This window comes from Eumetopias jubatus, unplaced genomic scaffold, assembly GCF_037043125.1.
Source record: "Eumetopias jubatus isolate StellerSeaLion01/CBP00866 unplaced genomic scaffold, mEumJub1_p1.0 scaffold_11, whole genome shotgun sequence".
In the NCBI taxonomy this organism is placed as follows: domain Eukaryota; kingdom Metazoa; phylum Chordata; class Mammalia; order Carnivora; family Otariidae; genus Eumetopias; species Eumetopias jubatus.
The window spans coordinates 107,051,571-107,057,954 of NW_028274817.1; the positions used below are offsets into that span (position 1 = coordinate 107,051,571).

At 40.6% G+C, this 6,384-nt stretch overlaps 1 non-coding gene across 1 annotated transcript; it reads left to right on the forward strand.

The window, feature by feature from the left end:
• Positions 1-4,186: 4,186 nt before the first annotated feature.
• LOC114223647 (small nucleolar RNA SNORD35) lies at positions 4,187-4,273 on the forward strand. The gene has a single exon (XR_003612209.1). It is a non-coding gene; the product is annotated as a small nucleolar RNA SNORD35 (small nucleolar RNA).
• The last annotated feature ends 2,111 nt before the right edge of the window (positions 4,274-6,384 follow it).

A 6,384-nucleotide genomic window follows, 5' to 3' on the forward strand; every position in this document is an offset into this window, starting at 1 on the left:
CTCTTCTAGACATTATTGCTTTATGGGTGTTCTGGTTTTTCCCCAAGTTCTGATTCTTCACCCATGAAAGATTTCCAAGGGACAAGAAGCAACTGAAAACACTTTTTCTATACTCTTCTTACCTTTATTCATTAAAATAATAACCATCCCTACCAAGGAAACCTCTAGGTAAGTTGTGCTAAGTTAGCACTCCCTGAGATAGACACCACCCTTAGTGTGATCTCGTCATGATGTTTTAGAGCTTGGAGGCTAGAGATCATCGTCCACCCCCTCCCTCATTTTACAGATGAGGAAGTTAAGGTATAGACACCTAAGGAAACTGTCCAAGGACATACAGGTCAGGGCTATTGACAGTTTCATAAAGCCATAAAAAGTATCAACCAAGATTCTACATATCCAGTTGATAACAATCACAGATACAGCTTCCATGTAATAAATTCAGTCTTCATGGTTTTAAAGTTTTGTGATCGTTCGACCTGAGCTAGGCCAAAGTTTACTTCAAACACTCTATGAAAGAAAAGCTTATTAAGCAATTAATGGTGTAAAAAGATCATAGAACATAGAGTTTACCTAGGTCTACTAACAAACTATTTAGAGGACACTTGCTTTTAGCTGCACGCAACTATACTTCTGATTTAAAAACCAATCGTTAAAATGGGCCTTGCAAAACCAGCCTAGACTCATCTTGTTAATTATTTAATCCCTATTATATACTTGCAATTTTAAAAATTATTTCTTTTAAACAATGAGCCTGAGAACTTTCATTGATCAAGCCTGATTATCCCTTCTATTGACTCAGAATTAGAAGGGTTTAGCTGCAGGGCTTCAAAGTGAATCAGAAATTGTGTGACAAGGCCAACTCTTCCAGAACAAATGCCTTCATTCACCTTAAGTGAATCTTGGATGCTTTTGCTTTGATGAATAGGGAGGGCGGAGCATTCAGGAATTTGTTTTTCCCCACCACTACGGATGCACTACTTTTAATGGCAACCCCTATTTATATACATCAAAATTTCTTCAGATGAAAACTGACAAGATAAGTCACTACCAGGTACTAGGTGTTCGGAGGAAGTCCCTTGCCCTTCCTCCCTGCAGCCCCACACACCATTCTTGTAGGTTATCCTATTCTGTCACTCAGCTCTCTGGGAAATAGCCAATGTGACAAGATTTGGATTAAACTCTGGACCCCTAAGGAAGACATTCAAGAAAAGTCTAATTTTTTCTTAATTGCAAAATCAAACCAATTCTTAGTGGAAAGTTCTTTCCCTCATTTAGGACAGGGAATATTATCCAGTGCTAGGTACTTGTCAGAGAATCTGGCTTTGAGCTGGTTCCCTGCTTTGAAAAGACATTTTTGTGTTCCCCATGATTTTGTCTCCCTCCTTCCTTCCCTTGTATCTAGGCTCTCCAGGTAAAATACAGGGCGCCCAGCGGAAGGTGAATTTCAGATAAACAACACCTAGGTTTTTAGTACAAGTATGTCCTATGCATTATTTGGAACGTATTTCTACTTTAAAAACCTATTTGTTGATTATCTGAAATGCAAGTTTCACTGGTTGTCCTGTGTTGATTATCTGTTTGGCTCTTCGTTTTTCTAACAATCAGCAAAACTCTTTTTTAAAAAAAAGAAGAGAGGGCGCCTGGGTGGCTCAGTTGGTTCTTTGTTCTTTCTCCTAAAATTTTCTTCAGTGGGCTTTCTTCCCAATTTCATTCCCCTCTTTAAGGACAGTTTTTCCCCCCTTTACCTTCTGCTCTTGTTTGGTGGTGGCAGGGTATTAATTTTTAGTGATTTTGGATTGTGATGGGCAGTACCAGGCTTCTGTATAAAGGGGCTCAGAGCCACACTTCAGGTAAAATTTGAATAGGGCCTGTGTGAAGCCATCTCTTCTTTTTTCATTTTTTTTTAAGATTTTATTTATTTGACAGAGAGAGAGAGAGAGAGACAGAGAGAGAGAGAGAGAGAGCGAGCACAAGCAGGGGGCGTGGGAGAGGGAGAAGCAGGCTTCCCGCGGAGCAGGGAGCCTGATGTAGGGCTTGATCCCAGGACCCTGGGATCATGACCTGAGCGAAAGGCAGACGCTTAAAGACTGAGCCACCCCAGGCACCCTTTCTCTTCTTTTTTTAAATTTATTTATTTATTTTTTTAAAGATTTTTTATTTATTTGAGAGAGAGAGAATGAGAGATAGAGAGCACGAGAGGGAAGAGGGTCAGAGGGAGAAGCAGAGTCCCCACCGAGCAGGGAGCCCGATGCGGGACTCGATCCCGGGACTCCAGGATCATGACCTGAGCCGAAGGCAGTGGCTTAACCAACTGAGCCACCCAGGCGCCCTCTCTTCTTTTTTTTTTTTTTTTAAAAAGGATTTTATTTATTTATTTGAGAGAAAGAGAGAGAGCACCAGCGGGTGGGGGCAGAGGGAGAAGCAGACTTCCCACTGAGTGGAGAGCCCGACACGGGGCTCTCAATCCCAGGACCCTGGGATCATGACCCGAGCAGAAGGTAGATGCTTCAGCAACTGAGCCACCCAGGTGCCCCAAGCCACCTCTTCTGAAGTTCTGCCTTCAGCAAGTACCCCTTTGAGTTAAGCATTGCCTTCTCTAACTGGTACTTCTAAAACACCTCTGGGAAACATTAACACAAGTTACTAATAGCTTAGTAGAAATAGTAGTAATGATTTTTAAATTTTATCTCCATCTATTTTTTAAAGTAAAGTCCTCTTTGGAAGTAGAACATGCATATAGAAGTATGTCCAGTTAATAAATGCACAGCTGAATGAATTTTCCCAAAGTGAACATACTCAGGTAACTAGCATCCAGATCAAGAAATACAACATTAGGAGGGAAATCTTGTCACATGCTACAATATGGATGAAACTTGAAGGACATCAAAAGTGTGTGAAATAAACCAGTCACCAAAGGGTAAATACTGTATGATTCCACCTGTATAAAGTATCTAAAGTAGTCAAATTTATAGAAATAGAAAGTAGAATGGTGTTACCAGGGGCTGGGGACAGGAAAAACGAGTTATTGCTTAATGGGTAGAGAGTTTCAGTTTTACAAGATGAAAAAGTTCTGGAGACCTACTTTACAACAATGGGAATACACTTAACACTACTGAACTGCACACTTAGAAACAGTTAAGGTGGTAAATTTTATGATATGTATTTTTCACCACAATAAAAAAAAAAAAGAAACACAATATTACCAGCTCCCCAGAAACCCTCATGCCCCTTCCCAGTCACTTCTGCCTGTCCAGGATAACCACTATTCTGATCTCCAGAAAAAGCCTGTCTGCTCTTAAAAAAAAACCCTGGAGTTAGTTAGAAAAAACGTGTATCAGCCCCCCTTCCTTCTGACGGGGGTTTGATCAAATCAGACATGGATTTGATCGTGCCTCCCACATTGCCTGACATACAGCAGAAGTAGCTCAAGGGGCGCCTGGGTGGCTCATTCATTAAGCGTCTGCCTTCGGCTCAGGTCATGATCCCGGGGTCCTGGGATCGAGTCCCCGCATTGGGCTCCCCGCTCAGCGGGAAGCCTGCTTCTCCCTCTCCCTCTGCCTGCCGCTCCCCGACTTGTGCGTGTACTCTCTCTGTCAAATAAATAAATAAAATCTTAAAAAAAAGAAAAGTAGCTCAAAAACGCTTGCCGATTCCAAGTGCATTGAGAGCCTTAGGCTTGCTGGCCCGAGAGGTGCTGAGGGGAGGGAAGGAAAGGGCACCTGAGAAAGAAGATACAAGTGCTGGAAACGCCAGGTGCTCTGCAATCTTGCCAAAGGATAGCCCTGCATACTCATTACAGGTTTATTCACTGATGATGCATTTTTTTTTCCTTTTTCACTGTGTTGACAACATGACCTGTAGGTTCGTATTTGAATCCAGCTCAAAGTATATATTTATTTTTTTGTTACTGTGTGCACAGCACTAAGTGCTTATTTTCTTACCCAGGGTGTTTATTGCCACTATGTACTGCATGAGACAAAACGGATGTGCTTGCTCATGCCTGCCTCCACATTCCTCAGGGGCAAATTCTAAACTCAAGGAAACGGAGGTTCGCCTCATTTTACAACTGTCATAATATTTGAGCCACCGGACTTTTTGAGTAAGTCCTTTTCCAAGAGGGCACCAGATGTTCCGATGAACAAAATAACAATGCTGCAAGAACTGATCAAGAAAATGGATACAATTCAGCAGATGATGGCTTTTTCTCATGATGGGATGTGGCTGCCACTGTGGGCAGTGGCAGTAATGCCAATGGCTCAGCAGATGCCAGGAAGGAAAAAAGGAGGAAAAAAAAAAGAAAATGGATAAAATTGTTATTTGGGGCCACAAATGGTAGTGACTGGGGCAGAGTTCAACAATCTACTTATAGTCTTGAAGCCAAGGTAATATGATGCGCCACTCTTTGATGTCAGACTGCAGGCAGATATGCTGGGGACCTTGGAGACAGAAATGGTATTGTCATATTATGCTAAGGATGAGTTATTTGTATTAGTTATTGGGTCTCAGACCCAATGATTCCTTTAATAACATATATTCAGTAGCCCTCCTGTACTAACCTGAAATGAAACCCATAGGGGACACCACATATCGCTATGCATAATTGTAAAGGAAAAAAAATCAACATAATACCCTGGCAGAAAGGACAAATAAAAAGAAAGTAATGTATAATAAAATAACATGCCCCTCAAAATGTAAACTCTCAGGCATGGCCATCCTAGAAGACAAAATAAAGTAGCCAGATGCTTACACTATCACAGCATCAGTGTGAGGGACGGCTCAAGGCCAAGACTGACACAGGTGGGCTTTAGCGGCAACTCAAACGGCGAACTCAGTACTGCCCATGGTGCTATGACTTCCCAACATGGTGAACAACTTTGGGGAAATTCTAAGCAAAACTAAAGGCAAGCATCCTTCAATTTATACTGTGCTTGCTGTCTTGGAAAATTAGGTGTTTATTTTCACCTACATGACAGTTCCACAGGATATTTGAAAGTCATTCAGAACATGGGATGATTTACAGTTCTAGCATCTCTGGCCCCACCCTTTAAATGTCAACAGTGCTCCCCAATCATTTTGACAACAACAACAAAAATGCCACCATCGATTTCTTAAATCCACCCCTACCCCAGGACAATACCACCTCCCATTTAGTATCCCTGATTTGGAGTAACATCTTTTATTTGCAGAAGCATTTTTTTTTAAATCTTAAAACACATCACTCATAAAATGATCCATAGCCTCAGCAATTTCCCCAACTGTGATTCACATTCCCTCACATTAAAAAAAAAAAAATTGATGTTGAATTTTACAATCCCACCAAAAAGGAGTTTCCCAAGATCTGAGCCAGTTAGATCATCAAGAGAGTCAATAAATAAAAAAAAAGAGAGAGAGAGAATCAATAAATAAAATTACACAGCACTTTTTTGGGGGAATACTTACTTAGTATTTTGGTCATTAAAATAATAGGTTAACCAAAGGAAAAAAGAAGAGCAAAACCCTGCATGTTGTCTCATCAAGAAAAACAATTTAATGAGAAGGTGTCATACAGATGTAGGATAACAATAAATATTGTAATTATTGTTTTGTTTGGCTTTTGCAATTATTCTGTTTAGTTGTGTTTTTCAAAAATACTCAGTAATTGTGAAAATTCTTTATTAGCAGCATAAATATAAATGAAAAATCCTCACACATGCTCAGTTCCAGTCTACAGAGCACTGCCCTGAGGTTGGGTTTCATGTGTCCTGGGGCCAGCGGTGGGGCTGGAGCATCTTCATTCTAGTTCAGAAGAGCTCACTGTACTCACCTCTTCCCAACTGTGCATTCAGTGATGTCAAGTTGCTAGCCTGAAATCAGGAGTGATGGGTGACCAAAGTATTTGCATAGAAATTGGCCAACACTACATTTAGGTCCACCACCACCCACACACACTTGCTTCCAGAGAGTCTGTTGTTAAACATTCACCAGACACCATTGCACGGGGCTGGCTCCCAGGAAAGAACAACCTATCATAGAAGTACAAAACAAGACTTTGTTACAAACTCTTGGAAAAGAACAATCCAAACTGGGCTCTTTAATGTTTCATCAAATTCTAGTTAAGTGCCAAATGATGGCTCAAAAATGACCATGGAAACAAAACTCAACAGAAACATTAACTCACTAGTATCCAAATATTTATCTAGTACCAACTATGTGCCAGTCTACTTAAATTCTTTCTGCAACAAGACACAAATTAAATAAGTATATAATGTGCAATGGACCAATGTGTATGCTGCCAATTTAAAAGAGATAATTAAACAATGACACTAGTATCTTTCACCTTTGTCAAAGGGAATACTAACATTTAATAGGCACTGTGCCAGGTATTAAACAAATATTGTCTTGTTT